This window comes from Capricornis sumatraensis, chromosome 4, assembly GCF_032405125.1.
Source record: "Capricornis sumatraensis isolate serow.1 chromosome 4, serow.2, whole genome shotgun sequence".
Lineage (NCBI taxonomy): Eukaryota > Metazoa > Chordata > Mammalia > Artiodactyla > Bovidae > Capricornis > Capricornis sumatraensis.
The window spans coordinates 42,095,305-42,120,455 of record NC_091072.1 but is presented as its reverse complement, the minus strand read 5'-3'; the positions used below and the strand labels follow the sequence as shown (position 1 = coordinate 42,120,455).

The 25,151-nt window shown below is 39.6% G+C and overlaps 1 protein-coding gene across 1 annotated transcript in view; it reads right to left on the bottom strand.

The window, feature by feature from the left end:
* Nucleotides 1-25,151, bottom strand: part of CSMD1 (CUB and Sushi multiple domains 1) — a 1,675,023-nt gene that overhangs the window by 99,336 nt on the left and 1,550,536 nt on the right. The gene's annotated exons all lie outside the window — the stretch shown is intronic.

Sequence of the window (25,151 nt, the reverse complement as noted above, 5' to 3'; positions counted from 1 at the left end):
CATGAACATGAATCTGCCACGGGTGTACACGTGTTCCCTATCCTAAACCCCCCTCCCACCTTCCTCCCCGTACCATCCCTCTGGGTTGTCCCAGTGCTCCAGCCCCAATCATCCTGTATCAAACCTGGACTGGCAATTCATTTCTTATACGATATTATACATGTTTCAGTGCCATTCATTGGGATTGCTGGGTCATAAGGCAGTTCTATTTCCAGTTTTTTAAGGAATCTCCACACTGTTCTCCATAGTGGCTGTACTAGTTTGCATCCCCACCAACAGAGTAAAAGGGTTCCCTTTTCTCCACACCGTCTCCAGCATTTATTGCTTGTAGACTTTTGGATAGCAGCCTTTCTGACTGGCATGAAATGGTACCTCATTGTGGTTTTGATTTGCATTTCTCTGATAATGAGTGATATTGAGAATCTTTTCACATGTCTGTTAGCCATCTGTATGTCTTCTTTGGAGAAATGTCTGTTTAGTTCTTTGGCCCATTTTTTGATTGGGTCATTTATTTTTCTGGAATTGAGCTACAGGAGTTGCTTGCATATTTTTGAGATTAGTTGTTTGTCAGTTGCTTCATTTGCTATTATTTTCTCCCATTCTGAAGGCTGTCTTTTCACCTTGCTTAGAGTTTCCTTTGTTGTGCAGAAGCTTTTAATTTTAATTAGGTCACATTTGTTTACTTTTGTTTTTATTTCCAATATTCTGGGGGGTGAGTCATAAAGGATCCTGCTGTGATTTATGTCGGAGAGTGTTTTGCCTATGTTCTCCTCTAGGAGTTTTATAGTTTCTGGTCTTACATTGAGATCTTTAATCCATTTTGAGTTTATTTTTGTGTATGGTGTTAGAAAGTGTTCTAGTGATCAAAGGTCAATCCAAGAAGAAGACATAACAATTATAAATATATATGCACCCAACATAGGAGCACCACAATATGTAAGACAAATGCTAACAAGTATGAAAGGGGAAATTAACAATAACACAATAATAGTAGGAGACTTTAATACCCCACTCACACCTATGGATAGATCAACTAAACAGAAAATTAACAAGGAAACACACACTTTAAATGATAAATAGACCAATTAGACCTAATTGATATCTATAGGACATTTCACCCCAAAACAATGAATTTAATCTTTCTCAAGCGCACATGGAACCTTCTCCAGGAGAGATCACATCCTGGGCCATAAGTCTAGCCTTGGTAAATTCAAAACAATTGAAATAATTCCAAGCATCTTTTCTGACCACAATGCAGTAAGATTAGATCTCAATTACAGGAGAAAAACTATTAAAAATTGCAACATATGGAGGCTGAACAACACGCTGCTGATTAACCAACAAATCACAGAAGAAATAAAAAAAATAAATCAAAATATGCATACAAATGAATGAAAATGAAAGCACAACAACCCAAAACCTGTGGGACACTGTAAAAGCAGTGATAAGGGGAAAGTTCATAGCAATACAGGCATACCTCAAGAAACAAGAAAAAAGTCACATAAATAACTTAACTCTACACCTAAAGCAACTAGAAAAGGAAGAAATGAAAAACCCCAGGGTTAGTAGAAGGAAAGAAATCTTAAAAATTAGGGCAGGAATAAATGCAAAAGGAACAAAAGAGACCATAGCAAAAATCAACAAAGCCAAAAGCTGGTTCTTTGAAAGGATAAATAAAATTGACAAACCATTAGCCAGACTCATCAAGAAACAAAGGGAGAAAAATCAAATCAATAAAATTAGAAATGAAAATGGAGAGATCACAACAGACAACACAGAAATACAAAGGATCATAAGAGACTACTATCAGCAATTATATGCAAATAAAATGGACAATGTGGAAGAAATGGACAAATTCTTAGAAAACTACAACTTTCCAAAACTGAACCAGGAAGAAATAGAAAATCTTAACAGACCCATCACAAGCACGGAAATTGAAACTGTAATCAGAAATCTTCCAGCAAACAAAAGCCCAGGTCCAGACGGCTTCACAGCTGAATTCTACCAAAAATTTAGAGAAGAGCTAACACCTATCCCACTCAAACTCTTCCAGAAAATTGCAAAGGAAGGTAAACTTCCAAACTCTTTCTATGAGGCCACCATCACCCTAATACCAAAACCTGACAAAGATGCCATACAAAAAAAGAAAACTACAGGCCAATATCACTGATGAACACACATGCAAAAATCCTTAACAAAATTCTAGCAATCAGAATCCAACAACACATTAAAAAGATCATACACCATGACCAAGTGGGCTTTATCCCAGGGATGCAAGGATTCTTCAATATCCACAAATCAATCAATGTAATACACCACATTAACAAACTGAAAAATAAAAGCCATATGATTATCTCAATAGATGCAGAGAAAGTCTTTGACAAAATTCAACATCCATTTATGATAAAAACTGTCCAGAAAGCAGGAATAGAAGGAACATACCTCAACATAATAAAAGCTATATATGACAAACCCACAGCAAACATTATCCTCAATGGTGAAAACTGAAAGCATTTCCCCTAAAATCAGGAACAAGAAAAGGGTGCCCACTTTCACCACTACTATTCAACATAGTTCTGGAAGTTTCGGTCACAGCAATCAGAGCAGAAAAAGAAATAAAAGGAATCCAAATTGGAAAAGAAGAAGTAAAACTCTCACTGTTTGCAGATTACATGATCCTCTACATAGAAAACCTAAAGACTCCACAAGAAAATTACTAGAGTTAATCAATGAATATAGTAAAGTTGCAGGATATAAAGTCAACACACAGAAATCCCTTGCATTTCTATACTCTAATAATGAGAAAATAGAAAGAGAAATTAAGGAAATAATTCCACTCACCATTGCAACAAAAAGAATAAAATACTTAGGAATATATCTACCTGAAGGAACTAAAGACCTATATATAGAAAACTATAAAACACTGATGAAAGAAATCAAAGAGGACACTAATAGATGGAGAAATATCTTCAGTTTTCTTGAACAGATCTCTAGTCTTTCCCATTCTGTTGTTTTCCTCAATTTATTTGCATTGACCGCTAAGCTAAGCTAAGCTAAGCTAAGTCACTTCAGTCGTGTCCGACTCTGTGCGACCCCATAGATGGCAGCCCACCAGGCTCCCCCGTCCCTGGGATTCTCCAGGCAAGAACACTGGAGTGGGTTGCCATTTCCTTCTCCAGTACTGATTGCTGAGGAAGCCTTTCTTATCTCTCCTTGCTATTCTCTGGAACTCTGCAGTCAAGTGGGTGTATCTTCCTTTTTACCTTTGCCTTTTGCTTCTCTCCTTTTCCCAGCTCTTTGTAAGCCCTCTTCAGACAACCATTTTGCCTTTTTGCATTTCTTTTCCTTGGGGATGGTCTAGATCACTGCCTTCTGTACAATGTCTCGAACCTCCATCCATAGTTCTTCAGGCACTTTATCAGATCTAATCCCTTGAATCTATCTCTTACTTCCACTGTATAATTGTAAGTTCATACCTGAATGGTCTAGTGGTTTTCCCTACTTTCTTCAATTTAAGTCTGAATTTTGTAATTAGGAGTTCATGATCTGAGCCACAGTTGGCTCACTTTCTTGTTTTTGCTAACTGTATAGAGCATCTCTATCTTTGGCTGGAAAGAATACAATCAATCTGATTTTGGTATTGACCCTCTGGAGATGTCCATGTGTAAAGTTACTTCTTGAGTTGTTGGAAGAGGGTGTTTGCTATGACCAGTGCATTCTCTTAGCAAAACTCTGTTAGTTTTTGCCCTTCCTCATTTTGTACTTCAAGGCCAAATTTGTCTGTTACTCTAGGTATCTCTTGACTTCCTATTTTGCATTGCATTCCCCTGTAATGAAAAGAACATCTTTTTTTCGGTGTTTCTAGAAGGTCTTTTAGGTCTTCATAGAACCGTTCAACTTCAGCTTCTTCAGCATTACTGATTGGGGCATGGACTCAGATTATTGTGATATTGGATGGTTTGCCCTGGAAATGAACAGAGATCATTCTGTCTGTTTTGAGATTGCACCCAAGAACTGCATTTTGGAATAAGACCCAGTTTCCCCCACAGTCAGTCTCTCCCATTGGGAAGCTTCCATAAGCTTCTTATCCTTATCCCTCAGAGGGGAGACAGAATGAAAACTACAATCACAGAAAACTAATTAAACTAATCACATGGATTACAGCCTTGTCTAACTCAATGAAACTATGAGCCATGCCGTGTAGGGCCACCCAAGACAGATGGATCAAGGTGGAGAGTTCTAACAAAATGTGGTCCACTGGAGAAGGGAATGGCAAGCCACTTCAGTATTCTTGCCTTGAGAGCCCCATGAACAGTATAAAAAGGTGAAAAGATATTTAACTCCCCAAAAAGATTAACTCCCTCAGTTGGTAGGTGCCCAATATGCTACTGGAGAAGAGTGGAGAAAAAACTCCAGAAAGAATGAAGACACAGAGCCAAACAAAAACAACACCCAGTTGTGGATGTGATTGGTGATGGAAGTAAAGTACAGTGCTGTAAAGAACAACGCTGTTAAGAACAGGTTCCTGCACAGGAACCTGAAATGTTAGGTCCATGACTCAAGGTAAATTGGAAGTGGTCAAAGAGGAGGTGGCAAGAGTGAACATCGACATTTTAGGAATCAATGAACTAAAATGGACTGGAATGGGCAAATCTAACTCAGATGACCACTATATACACTACTGTGGACAAGAATCCCTTAGAAGAAATGGAGTAGCCCTCATAGTGTGTATTAGTATATATGTATACATATGTGTGTGTATGAGTGCATATGTATATGTATATATATATATATATATATGTATGTATGTGTGTATACATGTATATGAGTGTATTTCTGTGTGTGTGAGTGTATATGTATATATATATGTGTGTATGTTTGTGCTAGGTCACTTCAGTCATGTCTTCTCTGTGACACTGTGGACTGCAGCCCACCAGGCTCTTCTGTCCATGAGATTCAAAAATACTGAAGTGGGTTGCCATTTCCTCCTCCAGGGCATCTTCCCAACTCAGGGACTGAACTCACAGCTCTTACATCTCCTGCACTGGCAGGCAGGTTCTTTACCACTAGTGCCCCCTGAGAAGCCCTGTATATGAGTGCATATGTGTGTCTATGAGTGCATATGTGTATATATATATGTGTGTGTATATATATATACGAGGCATAATAAAAATTTGCAGGTGGAAAACAAACAAAAAATAACATAGACATATGGACATCATTTTGAACTAAGTATTGAAAATAATGAAATTATAACCTTGGTTTTCTGAAGCCATTCCTTTGTCGAGGCAATGTATCAGCGGGAAGGCTGCTAAGTATTTTGCACAATATTCAGCTTAATTTACTAAACGTAGTAAACGCCCTTTATGATCCTGCTCTCAGAGTATTGCTAATATCTTATTTTCTTGCCATTTTCTCTGAGATTTCACTCCAGCAATCATTTGTTCATTCTCACAAACCTTAATTTCTCTGCCACTTGCTGAAGTGTGCCCAGTGGCTCACTTCCCTACAGTTCTCATTTGGGGAGGATACTGATTGGAATGGCATTTCTCTGGAAGGTTAAATGGGGAAGAAGACATTCCATAAGCATGTTTGAAGCCCTAACTTGAAAGGATTCAGACCCAAGAGGGCAAAGCAGTAAAGCTTTGTAACTACTTCTGTTAAATCTGGAAGCTTATGGCACAAGTGAACCCTGATTTCCAGGACTTAACAAGACCCACTTCATGTTGTCTGATAAACAAATGGGAATCTTTTTTGGCCTTGTGCTGTAGGTTTTAGACCCCAGGGTGTCCTAACATCAGGCTATTTGGCAGAGCTTAAAACACAGGTTGGCATTCTACTGAAAATGAAATTCTTACACTTCTGATTCAATGAAGAATAGAGGGAACAATAATCATAGCCTTATAAATTTATGCTTATGAGATGAAGGCAGTTTTCTGCTAAAATCTAGTATGCATCCATCTATTCATCCTGGAAATTTTGCATGATAATAACATGACATATTCCTTAGATCACTTTTTAAACATCAATTAGCTAAATGTATGCAACTCACAAAATCTGGACAACTTTCTTACTTTTTGGTCTAACTAAAGGGAATAAAATTCCTTATGCTTTATATTTGTTTCTTGTTTTATTGTACTACTATAGCATTATATTGCCTGGCAACTCAGACCAACAATCTCATACTCATATCATAAAATTTATCTTCTGTCTGAGAGCAGAGGTTTTAAAGTCAGACGTTTGAATCAGCTCCAGCCTCTGGCGTTCAGCAGCTCCCTGACCTGAGTTACCCAGTAACTTGTCCCATTGCTCTCAGGTTAATAATGCTCACCCCAAAGGTAACTGTGATGACAGAGTGAAATAATGTGCACAAAACCATTAACGCTGTATTGACACCACGTAGGCTCTCAGTAAATGACAGTATATTACTGTTACATGCATGTGTCTTTAAACACACACATAATTTATTCTTATTTATTTGTAAATAAAGATATGAATTGCAAGGAACAACTCCTTTAAGTCTCTTTGTTAAAGAGAGCAAAGAGGAAATCAGAAGAAAGCCAATTTACTTCTATTATATATCTCATGAGCGAGCTGACATTTTGGTTTCAAATAAATAGATGTGATACTTCAGTTTCTGGTGTTGCAGGCTCTTATAACAGCACAAGATTCATTTGGCTTTATTTTCTTTTCATATTTAAAGGCGTACAAAGAGCAATTTTTCTTGTCTCTGCAAGTTTCAAGCACTTATTGGACTGTTTCCTACTTCTTTCAAACGCTTGTGCTGTGTAACTTACACCGGCTCCTTTCTGGAGCTGCTCAAGCTTCAACACCTCACCATTTTCTTTGTTTTTATTTTTATTTCTTTTCTTTTTTCTTTGTTTCCCCTTAAAAAGCTCAGTGATTGCTGGACTTGGACTATTGCCTTAGACTTGGGATTCTCATATCTTGATTCCCACTCCATTCTATTAATGCCCAGAGGAGCTCTACCCACATCCGAGGTCATCACTGACCCTCGCAGAGCTGCTAGACAAACTCCAGGCCTCAGTAAACTGCTCTCCTGGTAAGGGGGAAAGTAGAGTGAGATCCTCTGATTCACCCATTTCCTCCGGCTGCTCTCATTTGGTTGACCAGCAATCACTGTCTATTTAAAAATTTTCTTCATACTGGTGGCCTTCTCATTGCCTATCACCAATATCCTAGTTCACTTCAGTTCAGTTCAGTCGCTAAGTCATGTCCGACTCTTTGTGACCGCATGAATCGCAGCACACCAGGCCTCCCTGTCCATCACCAACTCCTGGAGTTCACTCAGACTCATGTCCACTAAGTCAGTGATGCCATCCAGCCATCTCATTCTCTGTCGTCCCCTTCTCCTCCTGCCCCCAATCCCTCCCAGCATCAGAGTCTTTTCCAATGAATCAACTCTTCCCATGTGGTGGCCAAAGTATTGGAGTTTCAGCTTTAGCATCATTCCCTCCAAAGAAATCCCAGGGCTGATCTCCTTCAGAATGGACTGGTTGGATCTCCTTGCAGTCCAAGACTGCAGTCCAAGACTCTTGAGAGTCTTCTCCAACACCACAGTTCAAAAGCATCAATTCTTCGGCACTCAGCCTTCTTCACAGTCCAACGCTCACATCCATACATGACCACAGGAAAAACCATAGCCTTGACTAGACGGACCTTAGTCAGCAAAGTAATGTCTCTGCTTTTCAATATACTATCTAGGTTGGTCATAACTTTTCTTCCAAGGAGGAAACGTCTTTTAATTTCATGGCTGCAGTCACCATTTGCAGTGATTTTGGAGCCCCCCAAAATAAACTCTGACACTGTTTCCACTGTTTCCCCATCTATTTCCCATGAAGTGATGGGACCAGATGCCATGATCTTTGTATTCTGAATGTTGAGCTTTAAGCCAACTTTTTCACTCTCCTCTTTCACTTTCATCAAGAGGCTTTTGAGTTCCTCTTCACTTTCTGCCATAAGGGTGGTGTCTTCTGCATATCTGAGGTTATTGATATTTTTCCCAGCAATCTTGATTCCAGCTTGTGCTTCTTCCAGTCCAGTGTTTCTCATGATGTACTCTGCATGGAAGTTAAATAAGCAGGGTGACAATATACAGCCTTGATGGACTCCTTTCCCTATTTGGAACCAGTCTGTTGTTCCATGTCCAGTTCTAACTGTTGCTTCCTGACCTGCATGTAGGCTTCTTAAAAGGCAGGTCAGGTGGTCTGGTATTCCCATCTCTTTCAGAATTTTCCACAGTTGATTGTGATCCACACAGTCAAAGGCTTTGGCATAGTCAATAAAGCAGAAATAGATGTTTTTCTGGAACTCTCTTGCTTTTTCCATGATCCAGCGGATGTTGGCAATTTGATCTCTGGTTCCTCTGCCTTTTCTGAATCCAGCTTGAACATCAGTAAGTTCATGGTTCATGTATTGCTGAAGCCTGGCTTGGAGAATTTTGAGCATTACTTTGCTATCATGTGAGATGAGTGCAATTGTGCAGTAGTTTGAGCATTCTTTGGCATTGCCTTTCTTTGGGATTGGAATGTAAGCTGACCTTTTCCAGTCCTGTGGCCACTGCTGTGTTTTCCAAATTTGCTGGCATATTGAGTGCAGCACTTTCAACAGCATCATCTTTCAGGATTTGAAATAGCTCAACTGGAATTCCATCACCTCCACTAGCTTTGTTCATAGTGATGCTTTCTAAGGCCCACTTGACTTCGCATTCCAGGATGTCTGGCTCTAGATGAGTGATCACACCATCGTGATTATCTGGGTCATGAAGATCTTTTTTTGTACAGTTCTTCTGTGTATTCTTGCCACCTCTTCTTAATATAGTTTTAAGGGCCTAGATCTGATAGATAGAGTGCCTGATGAACTATGGAATGAGGTTCCTGACATTGTACAGGAGACAGGGATCAAGACCATCCCCATGGAAAAGAAACGCAAAAAAGCAAATGGCTGTCTGCCTTATAAATAGCTGTGAAGAGAAGAGAAGTGAAAAGCAAAGGAGAAAAGGAAAGATATAAGCATCTGAATGAAGAGTTTCAAAGAATAGCAAGAAGAGATAAGAAAGCCTTCTTCAGTGATCAATGCAAAGAAATAGAGGAAAAGAACAGAATGGGAAAGAGTAGAGATCTCTTCCAGAAAATTAGAGATAGCAAGGGAACATTTCATGCAAAGATGGGCTTGAAAAAGGACATCTAGCCCTAGTAAACCTTCCCTGGTGGTTCAGATGGTAAAGCATCTGCCTACAATGAGGGAGACCTGGGTTCAGTCCCTGGGTTGGAAAGATCCCCTGGAGAAGGAAATAGCAACCCACTCCAGTACTCTTGCCTGGAAAATTCCATGGACAGAGGAGCCTTGAAATCATTCCAAGCATCTTTTCTGATCACAATATGGTAATATTAGATGTCAACTACAGGAAAAAAGAATACAAAAATCACAAACATATGGGGGGTAAACAAACCTGCTTCTGAATAACCAACAGATCAGAGAAGAAATGAAATAGGAAATCAAAATATGCACATAAACAAAAGAAACTGAAAATATGACATCCAAAGCCTATGGGATTCAGTGAGAGCAGTGCTATGAGGGAGGGTCATAGTAGTACAAGCCTACCTCAAGAAACAAGAAACATCAAACAAACTACCTAACTTTACATCTAAAGCAACAAGAAAAAGAAGAACAGAAGAACCCCATGGTTAGCAGAAGGAAAGAAATCATAAAAATCAGAGCAGAAATAAGTGAAAAAGAGATTACAGAGTCTACAGCAAAGATCAGCAAAACTAATAGCTGGTTCTTTGAGAAGATAAGTAAGATACACAAACCATTAGCCAGACTCATCAAGAAAAAAAACAGGAGAAGAGTCAAATCAATAAAATTAGAAATGAAAATGGATAAATCACAGCAGACAACACAGAAATACATTAGATCATAGACTAATATGAGCAATTACATGCCAATAAAATGGACAACTTGGAAGAAATGGATGAATTCTTAGAAAAGTATAACCTTCTAAAACTGAACCTGGAATAAATAGAAAATCTTAACAGACCCATCACAAGCACTGAAATTCAAACTGTAATAAAAAATCTTCCAACAAACAATATCCCAGGACCAGATAGCTTCAGAGGTGAATGCTACCAAAAATTTAGAGATGAGCTAACACCTATCCTACTTAAACTCTTCCAGAAAATTGCAGAGGAAGGTAAACTCTCAAACTCATTCTGTGAGGTGACCATCACCCTAATACCGAAACCAGAAAAAGATGCCACAAAAAAGAAAACTACAGGTCAATATCACTGATGAACATAGATGCCAAAATCCTCAACAAAATTCTTGCAAACAGAGTCCAACAACATATTAAAAAGATCATACATCATGACCAAGTGAGATTTATGCCAGGGATGCAAGGATTCTTCAATATTCACAAATCAATCAACATGATATGTCACATTAACAAATTGAAAGATAAAAACCATATGATTATCTCAATAGATGCATAGAAAGCCTCTGAAAAAATTCAATACCCATTAATGATAAAAAAAAACAACCTCTCCAGAAAGCAACTATAGAAGGAACATACCTCAACATAATAAAATCCATGTATGACAAACCCATAGCAAACATTATCCTCAATGGCAAAAAAATTGAAAGCATTTCCTCTAAAATCAGGAACAAGACAAAGGTACCCAGTCTCACCACTACTATTCAACATAGATTCAGAAGTCCTATTCACAGCAAACAGAAAAGAAAAAGAAAGAAAAGGAGTCCAGATTGGAAAATGAGAAGCAACACTCTCACTGTTTGCAGATGACATGATCCTCTACAAAGAAAACCCTACAGACACCACTAGAAAACTACTAAAGCTAATCAATGAATTCAGCAAAGTTGCAGGATATAAAATTAAAACAGAAATCCCTTGCATCCTATACACTAACAATGAGAAAACAGAAAGAAAAATTAAGGAAACAAGTGCATTCACCACTGCATTGAAAAAAATACAATACTTAGGAATAAATTTACCTAAAGAAACAAAAGACATATATAGAAAACTATAAAACACCGATGAAATAAATCAAAGATGACACAAAGAGATGGAGGAATATGTTCACGGATTGGAAGAATCAATATAGTGAACATAAGTATACTACCCAAAACAATCTATGGATTCAATGGACTCTCTATCAAACTACCAATGGTATTTTTCACAGAACTAGAACAAATAATTTTACAATTTGTAGGGAATTACAAAAAAACCTCAAATAGCCAAAGCAATCTTGAGAAATAAGAATGGAACTGGAGGAATCAACCTGCCTGACTTCAGACTATACTACAAAGCTAGTCATCAAGATATTATGGTACTGGCACAAAGAGAAATATAGATCAATGGAACAAAATAGAAAGCCCAGAGATAAATCCATATACCTACGGACACCTTATCTTTGACAAAGGAGGAAAAAATTATACACTGGAGAAAAAAATCATCTCTTTGACAAGTGGTGTTGCAAAAACTGGTCAACCCCGTGTAAAAGAAGCAAACTAGAACACTTTCTAACACCATACACAAAATAAACTAAAAATGGATTAAGGATCTAAATACAAGGCCAGAAACTATAAAACTCTCAGAGGAAAACATGGGTAGAACACTCTCTGACATCATAAATCACAGCAAGATCCTCTATGACACAGCTCCCAGAATAATGGAAATAAAAGCAAAAAATAAACAAATGGGACCTAATTAAACTTAAAAGCTTTTGCAGAGGCATGAAGCAGGGCACTTAAAGCCAGAGCTCTGGGACAACCAAGACGGGTGGGGTGGGGAGATAGAAGGGGTGGCTCAGGATGGGGAGACAGATGTGCACCCACGGGTGGTCCATGTTGATTTATGGCAAAAAACACAATAGTGTAAAGAAATTATTCTACAATTAAAATAAATCAATATATTAAAAAAATCTACAAAGCACTTTGCTCTTTAAGTGAAGTCCATTTCCAAATGAAAATGGGACTCACCCATAAATTGAACATGACCATATCTATCTACTGAATTATTCAGCTTATCTACCATGCCAATGTCTGTCTTACAGTTGGTATATTGAAACCATTTACATTTATTGTAACCATGGATATGTTAAGACTTAAGTCTGCCATTTTATTTTTGTTTGTTTTCTTTTTCATCCTTCCTGTCAGTTACTTGAACTTTTAAAAACTTCATTTTTGTTTACCTACAGTAGGTCTTTAGCCTATCTCTTTGTGTTGCTTTTTTAAGTCATTATTCTAGATATTAATTATATGTACACAACTTCTCAAGTCTATTGGTGATATTTGACCAGTTGGAGGGAGGTGTAGAAAGTTTACATTATTTTATAGTGCTTTACCCTCTCCTACTGATAGTGTCCTTTAATTATTTATTCTGTATACCTTGAGAACTACATTAGACATGTTATAATTCTGCCGCCATTGTCAAACAATTTAGAACACACAAAAGGAAATGGAAAGTCCATTGTATTTACTCATACTCTTGCTCTTTTGTGTTCTTTTTCCCCTTTCTGATGCTCTTAATTTATTATATTTCTATTGCTGTTTATTTAGAGAATTTCCTTTAGCCTTGCTTCTAAAGTATGTCTGCTAGAACAAATTTTCTTAGTTTTTCAGCATTTGGTAATAACTGGATTATCAAATCTTCATTCCTGAAGGATATTTTTGTTAACCATAGAACTCTAGATTGATTGTTCTCTCCTTTCAGCACTAGAAGAATGTCATTTGATTTCCTTTTGACCACCAGGTTGTTGGTGGGAAATGTTCTGTAATTTAGATCCTATTTTCCTATCAGTAATTCATTGTTTCTATATGGATATTTTCAAGATGGTTTCCCTGTGTATTTAGTATTTGTATTTAGTATTTAGTATAGAAGTTTTACTACAACGTGCCTGGTAGGCATTCTTTTGAGTTGCTGGTGTTTGGGATTCAGTTAACTTTTTGAATCTGTTAGGTCCACATACTTTGCCAAATCTGGGAAGTTTACAGCTATTTCTCCTCAAAAAAAAAATTTTTTTTTTTCATATTTCCCTCTTTCTCCTTTCCTTCTGGAACTCTGAAGACACAAATGTAGAATCAGAATTTTTAATGTTTATTGTAACATTCCATAACATACTCCCAGAGTCTTCCAATATTTAGTTCAAAGTACAAGATTACATGAGTGGAACAAAGGGTCATATAATCCATTAAAGATCCTCATGCTGGGAAAGACTGAGGGCAGGAGGAGAAGGGGCTGACAGAGGATGAGATGGTTGGATGGCATCACTGACTCAATGGACATGCATTTGAGCAAATTCTGGGAGATAGTAAACAACAGGGAAGCCTGGCATGCTGCAGTCCATGGGGTTGCAAAGAGTTGGACACATGACTGAGCACACATACACATACCATGGAACTAATCTGTTGAAAGATTAAAATCCATCAGCACGTTATAGAGTTAGGGTTGCTGAAAGAAAACAGAATGTGTGTACTCAGGCACCTGGGGGATTTATTTCTCCCCAGAAATGTCATGAATTCTCATGTTAAGTTTCTACTTTAAATTTTTATTTAAAGAATAATATCATTTCCTTGTCACCATTCCTATTAATTAATTAGTTTGAATTTTAAAAATTATTACATAATTTGAGGAAGGTAAAACAATATTTCCATTTTACATATTTGTTGTTCAGTTGCTCAGCTGTGTCCAACTCTTTGCGACACTATGGATTGCAGCATGTCAGGTCTCCCTGTCATTCACCATCTCTTGGAGCTTGCTCAAACTCATGTCCATTTAATTGATGATGCTATTCAATAATCTCATCCTCTGTTGTCCGCTTCTCCTCCTGCTTTCAATTTTTCCCAGCATCAGGGTCTTTTCTAATGAGTCAATTCTTCATATTAGGTGGCCAAATACTGGAGTGTCAGCTTCTGCATCAGTCTTTCTGATGAATATTCAGGATTGATTTCCTTTAGGATTGACTGACTGGTTTGATCTACTTGCTATCCAAGGGACTCTCAAGAGTCTCCACCAACACCACAGTACAAAAGCATCTGTTCTTTGGTGCTCAGCCTTCTTTTACATATAATGGAGATAAACTCAAAGTTGAGTAGGACCACTGGGAGCAAGTAGAAAGTGAAAATAAAGGCAAATAAATGCCTCTTGTCTTTGAAAAGCCTGTAAGTCTTCTGTGATCACACAGTCAGCTGGTTTGCTAGTACAATTTTTAATTGCTTTTAAAATTGACTCCTTTTGTTAAATTTGGAAAAGATGGGGCTAGAATTTAGGTCACTTGATATGATCCATCTGACATCCACAAAAATAAACCCAAAGTGGGAATGGAAAGGAGGGGAGGAGAGGTAGAAAGGGAGATATTTGATGGTTTATGATTTAATTATTAGTGATTCTTTTTTCTAAAATGAGTTTCCTGATAATTTAACTCTAAAATATATAGTGAGGAATACTCTTGAGGTATACAGACACAAAACTTTTGTTTTTCCCCCCTTTGAGTAGGACCTTAGTTACACAGTTGATATTAATAGTGATTTAATCATTTAAAATCATTAACTTCCTGAATGTCATAGGTATTTAGCGTAACTGGCCTGAGTTATGCTCTCCTTAGGCATGAAAAAGATTCCCTGGGTAATTAAAGCTGAGGTAGCATCTGTGTTATAGTGAAAGGATTCTGCAACCCTGGAGTCGTTGTTAACACTGACACTAGTAGTTCCCATGGTCATGAATCCCTGATCTGAAGTCCACTACATTCTGCACGTATTTTAACGACTATGGCATTTTCATGTGTAAGAGGAAGGTAAACTGGATTATCTCTATAGGTTTATCTTTAAATGCCAATGATTCTACTCAAAGCCTTCCTCAGCCCAGACAAGACAGAAGTGTCTGTCCTGGCATCCACTCCCTTCCCTCCACATTGCTCAGCAGAAAGTTTTCTAAAGCATCAAAAGATGAGCATGACAAGTGGAAGTACAGGGGAGGATCTAGCCCCTCTTCCAAATGTTCTGAATTTGTGTGGTGTTAACTAGGCCTGGTATGGCAGCAAGTATGTTCTCTGACTCCCAACACACCATTATTTCATTTTTAAAAGTCAACGTAAATTATTTTGTTTAAGAAATATTTTAAAACATCGGTAAATATTTGCATGGTTGTGAATGGTGTCTACTCTTGTACTGGGTCTGGTTTTGAACCATCTCCAATCCCAGGAGTAAAACTGAGTTCTGATTTGGCAACCATCTTTAAATGGCAGACATTCCATTAATCACTCAGGAAGACATGAGGTGTCTGAAAAATGAAAAATCATGACTGGCCTAAAGAGGACTACAGTAAAAGTGGCATCTGAATATATTGCGGCTCCAGACTGTGTCTTTGTCACAGCACTTAACTACCCACAAATTTCTTCAGTACTTCACAGGGGACAGAAGCCAGGAGCACTGTTGGGTTTAATCAATGGGCCTTGCACCTTTGTTAATGGATTAGAAGAGACCACACCCTCAGCTAATGAGTTGCACTTGCTCTAGGCATGAATAATATGATGATTTCCCAGCATTTTGAGTTACCTTAGCAGAGTTATCTTATCCTTGCTCCATCAACTTGTTCTGTAGAAACAATCAGCTAGTTTTAGTAATAATGTAGGTGAGGTAAAAAATAAAGCAAAGACATCACTTCCCCAACAAAGGTCCATATAGTCAAAGCTAGTTTTTCCAGCAGTCATGTACAAATGTGAGAGCTGGACCATAAAGAAGGCTGAGTGCTGAAGAATTGATGCTTTTTTAGTTGTGGTGCTTGAGAAGACTCTTGAGAGTCCCTTGGACTGCAAGGAGATGAAACCAGTCAATCCCAAAGGAAATAAATCCTGAATGTTCATTGGAAGGACTGATGCTGAGGCTGATGCTCCAATACTTTGGCCACCTGATACGAAGAACTAACTCATTTAAAAAGACCCTGATGCTGGGAAAGAATGAAGGCAGGAAGAGAAGGGGATGACAGAGGATGAGATGGGTGGATGGCATCACCAACTCAATGGACATGAGTTTGAGCAAGCTCCAGGTGATGGTGAAGGGCAGGGAGACCTGAGTGCTCCAGGTTGTGGGGTTGCACAGAGTTGGACTGGAATGCAAAAGTAGGAAGTCAAGAAACACCTGGACTAACAGGCAAATTTGGCCTTGGAAAGCAGAATGAACCAGGGCAAAGACTAATAGAGTTTTGCCAAGAAAATGCACTGGTCATAGCAAACACCCACTTCCAACAACACAAGAGAAGACTCTACACATGGACATCACCAGATGGTCAACACCAAAATCAGATTGATTATATTCTTTGCAGCCAGAGATGGAGAAGCTCTATACAGTCAACAAAAACAAGACCAGGAGCTGACTGTGGCTCAGATCATGAACTCCTTATTACCAAATTCAGACTCAAATTAAAGAAAGTAGGGAAAACTGCTACACCATTTAGGTATGACCTAAATCAAATCCCTTATGATTATACAGTGGAAGTGAGAAATAGATTTAAGGGCCTAGATCTGATAGATAGAGTGCCTGATGAACTGTGGAATGAGGTTCGTGACGTTGTACAGGAGACAGGGATCAAGACCATCCCCATGGAAAAGAAATGCAAAAAAGCAAAAGGGCTGTCTGGGGAGGCCTTACTAATAGCTGAGAAAAGAAGGGAAGTGAAGAGCAAAGGAGAAAAGGAAAGATATAAGCATCTGAATGCAGAGTTCCAAAGAATAGCAAGAAGAGACAAGAAAGTCTTCTTCAGCGATCAATGCAAAGAAATAAAGGAAAAGAACAGAATGGGAAAGACTACAGATCTCTTCCAGAAAATTAGAGACACCAAGTGAACATTTCATGCAAAGATGGGCTCGATAAAGGACAGAAATGGTTTGGACCTAACAGAAGCAGAAGACATTAAGAAGAGGTGGCAAGAATACACAGAAGAACTGTACAAAAAAGATCTTCATGCCCCAGATAATCATGATGGTGTGATCACTCATCTAGAGCCAGACATCTTGGAATGTGAAGTCAAGTGGGCCTTAGAAAGCATCACTATGAACAAAGCTAGTGGAGGTGATGGAATTCCAGTTGACCTATTTCAAATACTGAAAGATGATGCTGTTGAAAGTGCTGCACTCAATATGCCAGCAAATTTGGAAAATGCAGCAGTGGCCACAGGACTGGAAAAGTTGTTTTCATTCCAATCCCACAGAAAGGCAATGCCAAAGAATGCTCAAACTACCACATGATTGCACTCATCTCACATGCTAGTAAAGTAATGCTCAAAATTCTCCAAGCCAGGCTTCAGCAATACATGAACTGTGAACTTCCTGATGTTCAAGCTGGTTTTAGAAAAGGCAGAGGAACCAGAGATCAAATTGCCAACATCTGCTGGATCATTGAAAAAGCAAGAGAGTTCCAGAAAAACATCTATTTCTGCTTTATTGACTATGCCAAAGCCTTTGACTGTGTGGATCACAATCAACTGTGGAAGATTCTGAGAGAGATGGGAATACCAGACCACCTGACCTGCCTCTTAAGAAATTTGTATGCAGGTCAGGAAGCAACAGTTAGAACTGGACATGGAACAACAGACTGGTTCCAAATAGGAAAAGGAGTATGTCAAGGCTGTATATTGCCACCCTGCTTATTTAACTTCTATGCAGAGTACATCATGAGAAACGCCGGACTGGAAGAAACACAAGCTGGAATCAAGATTGCCAGGAGAAATATCAATAACTTCAGATATGCAGATGACACCACCCTTATGGCAGAAAGTGAAGAGGAACTCAAAAGCCTCTTGATGAAAGTGAAAGAGGAGAGTGAAAAAGTTGGCTTAAAGCTCAACATTCAGAAAACTAAGATCATGGCATCTGGTCCTATCACTTCATGGGAAATAGATGGGGAAACAGTGACAGACTTTATTTTTCTGGGCTCCAAAATCACTGTAGATGGTGACTGCAGCCATGAAATTAAAAGATGCTTCCTCCTTGGAAGAAAAGTTATGACCTACCTAGACAGCATATTAAAAAGCAGAGACATTACTTTGCCAACTAAGGTCCGTCTAGTCAAGGCTATGGTTTTTCCAGTGGTCATGTATGGATGTGAGAGTTGGACTGTGAAGAACGCTGAGCGCCAAAGAATTGATGCTTTTGAACTGTGGTGTTGGAGAAGACTCTTGAGAGTCCCTTGGACTGTAAGGAGATCCAACCAGTCCATTCTGAAGGAGATCAGCCCTGGGTGTTCTTTAGAAGGAATGATGCTAAAGCTGAAACTCCAGTACTTTGGCCACCTCTTGGGAAGAGTTGACTCATTGGAAAAGACTCTGATGCTGGGAGGGATTGGGGGCAGGAGGAGAAGGGGATGACAGAGGATGAGATGGCTGGATGGTATCACTGACTCGATGGACATGAGTCTGAGTGAACTCCAGGAGTTGGTGATGGACAGGGAGGCCTGGCGTGCTGCGATTCATGGGGTCGCACAGTCGGACACGACTGAGCGACTGAACTGAACTGAACTGAAGATAAAGCAAAGCATCCATCAATTCTCTAGTCTATGGTCCCCTAAAAACTAAATAGTATAGAAGAATGTTTTTCATCTTTCATCACTAATATATTTGATCATGAATCCCTCAGACCCCTCAGGCAACCATCAAGAGAAATTAAGCAGTTCTGGACCAGAAGTGGGAGACTTGAAATCTGATACTGGCTGTGCTGGGTGTCCAGTGTCTTCTCAAACAGTCACCCCAGGGTTTGGGCTCTGGGGAACCAGTACCGGGCCTGATACACTGAGAACACAGAGCACAGGGGTGAGAAATTCCCCCACACTTGCAGGAGGTGGGCTCAGAAGCAGTCCCTGAGCCATCACTAACCTCCAGACACACTATCATCTTTATCAGTGTAACACCTGGCTCTCCTTGGTCATATGCAAAGTTCCTGCCATTGTGAGAAGTTTTTATCTGCATGACCTCACTCAATCTCAAAAAATAGTTAACCTCAAAAACACTCCAAGAAGTAAATTACATTATTATTTTTTATTACTTCTATGATAGTTAATATTATTTCTCAACTTGACCAGGCTAAAGGGTGCCTAGATAGCAGGTAAAACATTATTTCTGGGGTGTGTCTGTGAGGATGGATTCGGACTAGATTAGCATATGCATCTCAGAAGGAGTGAAGAAGTCAACCCTCCCCCATTCGGGGGGGGTGTCATCCAGTAGTGAGGCTTGAATAGAACAAGAAAGCAGAGGAAGGGGGAATTCACTCCCTCTGCTTGAGCAGGGAGGTCCAGCTTCTCCTGTCCTTACGTGGGGCTTCTGGCACTCTCCCTATCGCCCCCTCCCAACCCCTATCCCCAACCCCACTGGACTCTGAGGCACCTGGACTGAATCCCACCACTGGCTTCCTGGGTCTCCAGCCTGCAGACTACAGATCCCAAGACTTCTCTGCCTGCACAACCAAGAGAGCCGGCTCTTACAATAAATCTGCATCTACATGTATCCTGTTGGTGCTGCCTCTCTATAGAACCCTCACTAACAAAACCACTAAGCAAACTGAGCTTTAGAAATGTCATGCAAACTGCCCAGATTCTTATAAATAGCAAATAGCTGTGCTGGGGGACATGTCTCAGGGTATTGGATGCCAAAGTAGGTGTCTTAGCTACTCTGTCTTGTCTCCAAGGTGCCATCTGCTACATTTCAGTATTGTTACTGTTGTTCAGTCACTAAGTCATGTCTGACTCTCTGAGACCCCTGGACTGTAGCACACTAGACTTCCCTGTCCTTCACCATCTCCCTGAGTTTGCTCAAACTCAATGTCCACTGAGTCAGTGATGCCATCCAACCAACTCATCCTCTGCCATCCCCTTCTCTTCCTGCCCTCAGTCAATCCCAGTATCACAGGGTCTTTTCCAATGAATCAGCTCTTTGTATCAGGTGGCCAAAGTGTTGGAGCTTCAGCTTCAACATCAGTCTTTCCAGGGAATATCAGGATTGATTTCCTTTAAGATTGACTGGTTTGATCTCCTTGCTGTCCTAGGGACTCTCAAGATTGTTCTCCAACCCCACAGTTCACAAGCTTCAGTTCTTTGGTGCTCAGCTTTCTTTATGGTCCAACGCTCATATCCATACATGACTACTGAAAAAACTAAAGCTTTGACTATATGGACCTTTGTTGGCAAAGTGATGTCTCTGCTTTTTAATACACTGTCTAGGTTTGTCATAGCTTTACTTCCAAGGAGCAAACATGTTTTAACTTCCTGGCTGCAATCACATTTAAGTATATCATATCCTTTTATTTCCAGTGTCCAATCACCAGTGATAAATGGATGGATAAATGAATAGGTTAGAAATATATTTAAAAAATATAATTCTGAAAATATTGGGTTGGGCAAAAAGTTCATTAAGGTTTTTACTGAATTTTGGCCAAACTAATAAAAATGCCATGCTGAATTTGAGCATTAATGATATTTCTGGACACTCCCTCCCGCCTTTTTAAATTTCCTCTGTCTTCACTGATTTTCCAAATTCTGTGTTTTGATTTTAATTGGAGGATATTTGCTTCACAGTGTTGCGGTAGTCTCTGTCATACATCAAGGCAAATCAGCCATAATTATATATATATATATATCCTCCCTCTTGATCCTCTCACCCCACCCCAGCCCTCTAGGTCGTCACAGAGGGCCAGGCTGGGCTCCCCGTGTTATAGAGCAGCTTCCCGCTAGTTATCTATTTTACACATACATGGTAGTGTGTATAAGTCAAGGCTACATTCTCAATCCGTCCTACTCTCTCCTTCCGACACTGTCCCCCAGTCCATTCTCTGCTTCTGTGTGATTTCCGAAATTCCAGGCAACATCTCAGGTGACTCTCAGCCAGCACACCATACACCGTTAATCCTGGGTGAAGGCTGAGACAGAAAATAGCAGTAAAATAGGAGATAATAGACTGGAATCACCTCTAGGCCAGGAGGGCGTCACAGCATTTATTTGCTTTCTGGGGTCAGGTGTGATGTCAGGCCCTTTACAAAGAGGCTTTACTAGCATAAGAAGCAGCTTCCTATTTGTCTTGAGGGATAAAGGCTAGTGTTTCTGAGAAGGAGGGCAGACAGAGGAACATCATGACTGGTATGTACAGACATTACCACAAAAAGATGGGCAACTTAACTTAAGAACACTGGTGGTTCTGAAATGGACAATGCAGGAATTCAGGATTCAGTTGAGAAGCATCTTTAGCTGCTCTAGAGCTCTCAAAAATAGTTAGCACATCACAGCCCAAGGAAGGAAAACAAAAACAATCATCTAAACAAAGAGAAGAGCTCTGGAAAGGAGGGGACCCAGTGGTCGACAGACAAATGACAGATGACCAGGACAGGCTGTGGCCTGGCACGTGTAGCTGCCGGGCCAGTCACTGAGGGGCAAAGCCACTGCTCAGTGGACACTGCAGAAAGTAGCTGGCCCCACTCTCTGCTCTTGAAGGACTGTAGGAGGAGTCATAAGAAGGCAAGGTGTGAACGTTTAAAAAGAAAAGAGCCATTTCTTGGGAACAAAGAAATAAAGTTCCAGTCAATAAAAACCAAGAGCCTGGGGACAGAAGCTGGAGGAACTAGGTGACACTTTTAATGTTCTGTGTGGACTCTTCCCTCCAGAAGAATGGGAAACGCCAGGCCCTTCTGCAGCCTTTTGGGAACACTGTGAGTTCTCTGTGTCTCGCTGTGTGCTCTGAGTATACACTTTCTGTGCAATGTCACGGGGCTGCCCTTGACTGGAGTGCACACAGTTGATCTGTTAGCTACTCTTTTCGATAGGACTCTGTATTCTCTTAGAAATAAATGAGGACTCTGCAAACTTTGCACAGTTCCTTGCCCAGGAAGATCAAGGGCTTCATATCACTATTGCTATTACACTAAATTACCCTTCACGTACATTTGCACACACTACTGTGTATATTATCCACCATGTTCCAGACACAGACAGGAAACATAGAGCTTAGTGATGTATGTGCCAAGCATAGATGGAGAAAATGCATCATTTAACTTGGTGAATAAACACTCCAGATTCCATCACACGATAGAGTATATTATGCATCTTCTGTAAAATGCTTAAGATGTAATTTGAAGGCTATAGATGATATCTGACACTGGCTGAATTACCCTTGTGTTGTGATCTGATCCTGGCACATTATGTGGGTCAGAGGTCAGCAGACCTCTGCACAGGGCAGAAGCAGCCTGTGCCTGGTTTCTGTACTGTGTGCCAGCTAAAAATGGCTTTTGTATTTCAAAAGGTTTGGGAAACATTTTTAAATGAAGAATATATGAAGATGACCATCTGGCTCACAGCAGACACACAGGAACCACCCTGCCTGCCCACCTGTTTCTCATTCTGCCCACACCCTTTACATTAACGCACATTAGCAGAGCGCAGGCAACGGTATTTTTCCATCTTAAAGTCTGGACTATATGAACAGAAGCTTAATCATATCATTTGTGAGAATGATCGCTGTCCTTTTGCTTCATCACTTGCAGAACACAAGCAAAGCATAAACAACCCACAACATCAAGTCCAAACCAGGGCTTGGCTCACGAGGGCTCTGGGAATCACGGCTTTGTGATAAAGAGTTCCTCTCCCTGTAACATGGGGACCTGAGAGCCGAGCCCTGTGAGGCACCAGTTTAACTGGATCTTTGAGATAATACAGAAAATTTCAGTTCTAATTTAGCTTCCTTCCAAGATGAATAAGATGAGAGTATTGATAAGGGAAACAGCTGCCTGGTAGAGCCTCTTGCTTGAAGGCAGGAAATGAAGCCTGAAGGGCAGCAGATATGCCCTGCTTTATCAAGGAGCATAAAAGCCAATAACAGGTTTTCTGAGAGAAGTAATTTAAAAGGTCAAGGAAAGGAAGAAAAGCAGGCTGAGGTTCTCTGCAACGACACACCCATCTGGCTGGTTGCATGTTCTCACTCACAGGTGAGGGACAGTGTAGGTGCCTGTTTGCTGGGTCCTGCCCAGGACTGTCCTAGCACTTGAACTGTCTCAATGATTCTGAGAGCTTCCCTGGTGGTCCGGCAGATAAGAATTCTCAATGCAATGCAGGGGGCACTGGTTGGATCACATGCTGAGGGGCAACTAAACCCACGTGTCAAAACTACTGAAGCCCGCAAGCTCTAGAGCCTGTGCTCCATCCACAGCAAGAGAAGCCATCACAATGAGAAGCCCGAGCACCAGAACTAGATAGTAGTCCCCGCTCGCTACACCCAGAGAGAGCTGGCACAAAGCAACGGAGACCGCGTGCAGTCAGCATACAGAAATAGACGGATTGTCAAAACAAAGATCCTGCTTTACGTAGCAGGAACCAGACATAGGGAGATTAGGATGCACTGCCTAACAGGTGATGTTTTTCTATTAAAATTCTGTGCTTCTAAGATGCCACCAGTAAAAAGTCTATGAAAAGGAGAGTAAAGAAGATTCTGTCAGAAGATATATCATCTTCAATGGAAAAAGAAAATCATTCTCAAATGCCTATATTAGAAAGTCATTAGTGTGCACATTTCTCCCCATTCAAATTATTGATCTAATGCTGCCTGGACAGGTATCCTGCTGGGGGTCCTGGGGCAGCACCTTCATGGTCATGAAGCTAGCACTGGAGCCTGAAAAGACCTGACACTGACCCGCGGATTTACGCCTCCCTCAGTTACTAAAAGGTGCATTTTTAGCAAACATTTCAAAACATTATTTTGCACATTTAAAAAATTTTAACTAAAAGCCAACATCCTATTGCAGGTAGGAAATGTGTAAGTTGTACTTGTTCCTCTGTCAGAATAAAAGGCATGATGTTCAAACCATTGAGAAAAAACTGTACCACCTCCAGAAGACAACTGAAATATTAAATGATATATTGCAATATTAAATATATATTAAATACATAAATTAATTAAATGGATATTAAAAGTGGGTTCCTACTGCCACACAGGGGTATTTGTCCACTTATTTATTTGTTTGTTTGATTCCAGTTTTCAAGTCCATTCAGGGTCCTTTCCAGGGACTCAGTCCCTAGAGGTCAGAGTTTGGGAACCCTTGTCAATTCTGTTCTCAGCCCTTTTCCTGGTTCAGTCTCCTATTTAGGTCATGGCTTATGTCCTGGGCATTCTGATCCCAGTGCCAAGGACAGGTAGCCCATGGGGCTGTTCTCTGAGCAATAATCCTCCTTTATAGGCAGAGAATAATGAAACATTTAAAGAAAATGAGAAGCATTTCTTCTTTTGAAAGAAAAAGAACTCTTCTTGGAAAAGAAAAATCATTCCTAATGAAACAAGCTCATTGGATCTTATGTTTATCTTACATTAAAGAAGAATTTCTGGAGGTAAAACATAAATGATGCAGGCTTGATGTCTGATTAACTTCTTGTGGTTAAACAGACATACAACATTGTGATAAATATCTATTATTGTCTCAGAAAGCGACACTAGAAAGTCTAATATCTAATGAAAGCTGGAAACAAGGAAATCCATATGAGGTTCCATTCATAAAATGTAATTAGTTATCAAAGACCAATATATTTCATTATGCATATACATTTTGATAAGATAAAACTGTGAAAATTTCATGACTTCAAAGTCTTCAATTAAAATTAAAATGCCTTATTTGGAAATATGATTTTTATGCATATGGGAGATAAAATGGGGCAAAAGGCATGAGATATTGAAATCAACTCTAACAAGTCCTAGCTTTAAGTGACCAAAAGAAAATGAAATATGCAGTGTGTGGCTCAAAGTATGAGTTTTTAATCTACGAGAAGGGAAAATGAGCTTCAGTAATTGATTTTTTAAAATTTATACAACTGTCAAGAAAACTCTAAGTTGGATAACACAGTTTTTAATTTCAAAATGAAATATAAGTCAAATATTAAGATAACTTTACACAGTATCTACTGAGTGTGTTCAAACCATCCTATGAATTCAGGCTATAAAGCTCAATCAAGCCTAGTGCAAATGTTAGAAGTGTTTGCACGGGCAGTAGAAAGTTTAATTTGTTTTTATGAACTCACATTCAATTTTCCCTTACCTTTTAATCCATAATCACAACTCTAGTAAGTTGTGATTAAAATAAGAGCAATAAATTGAACTCAAG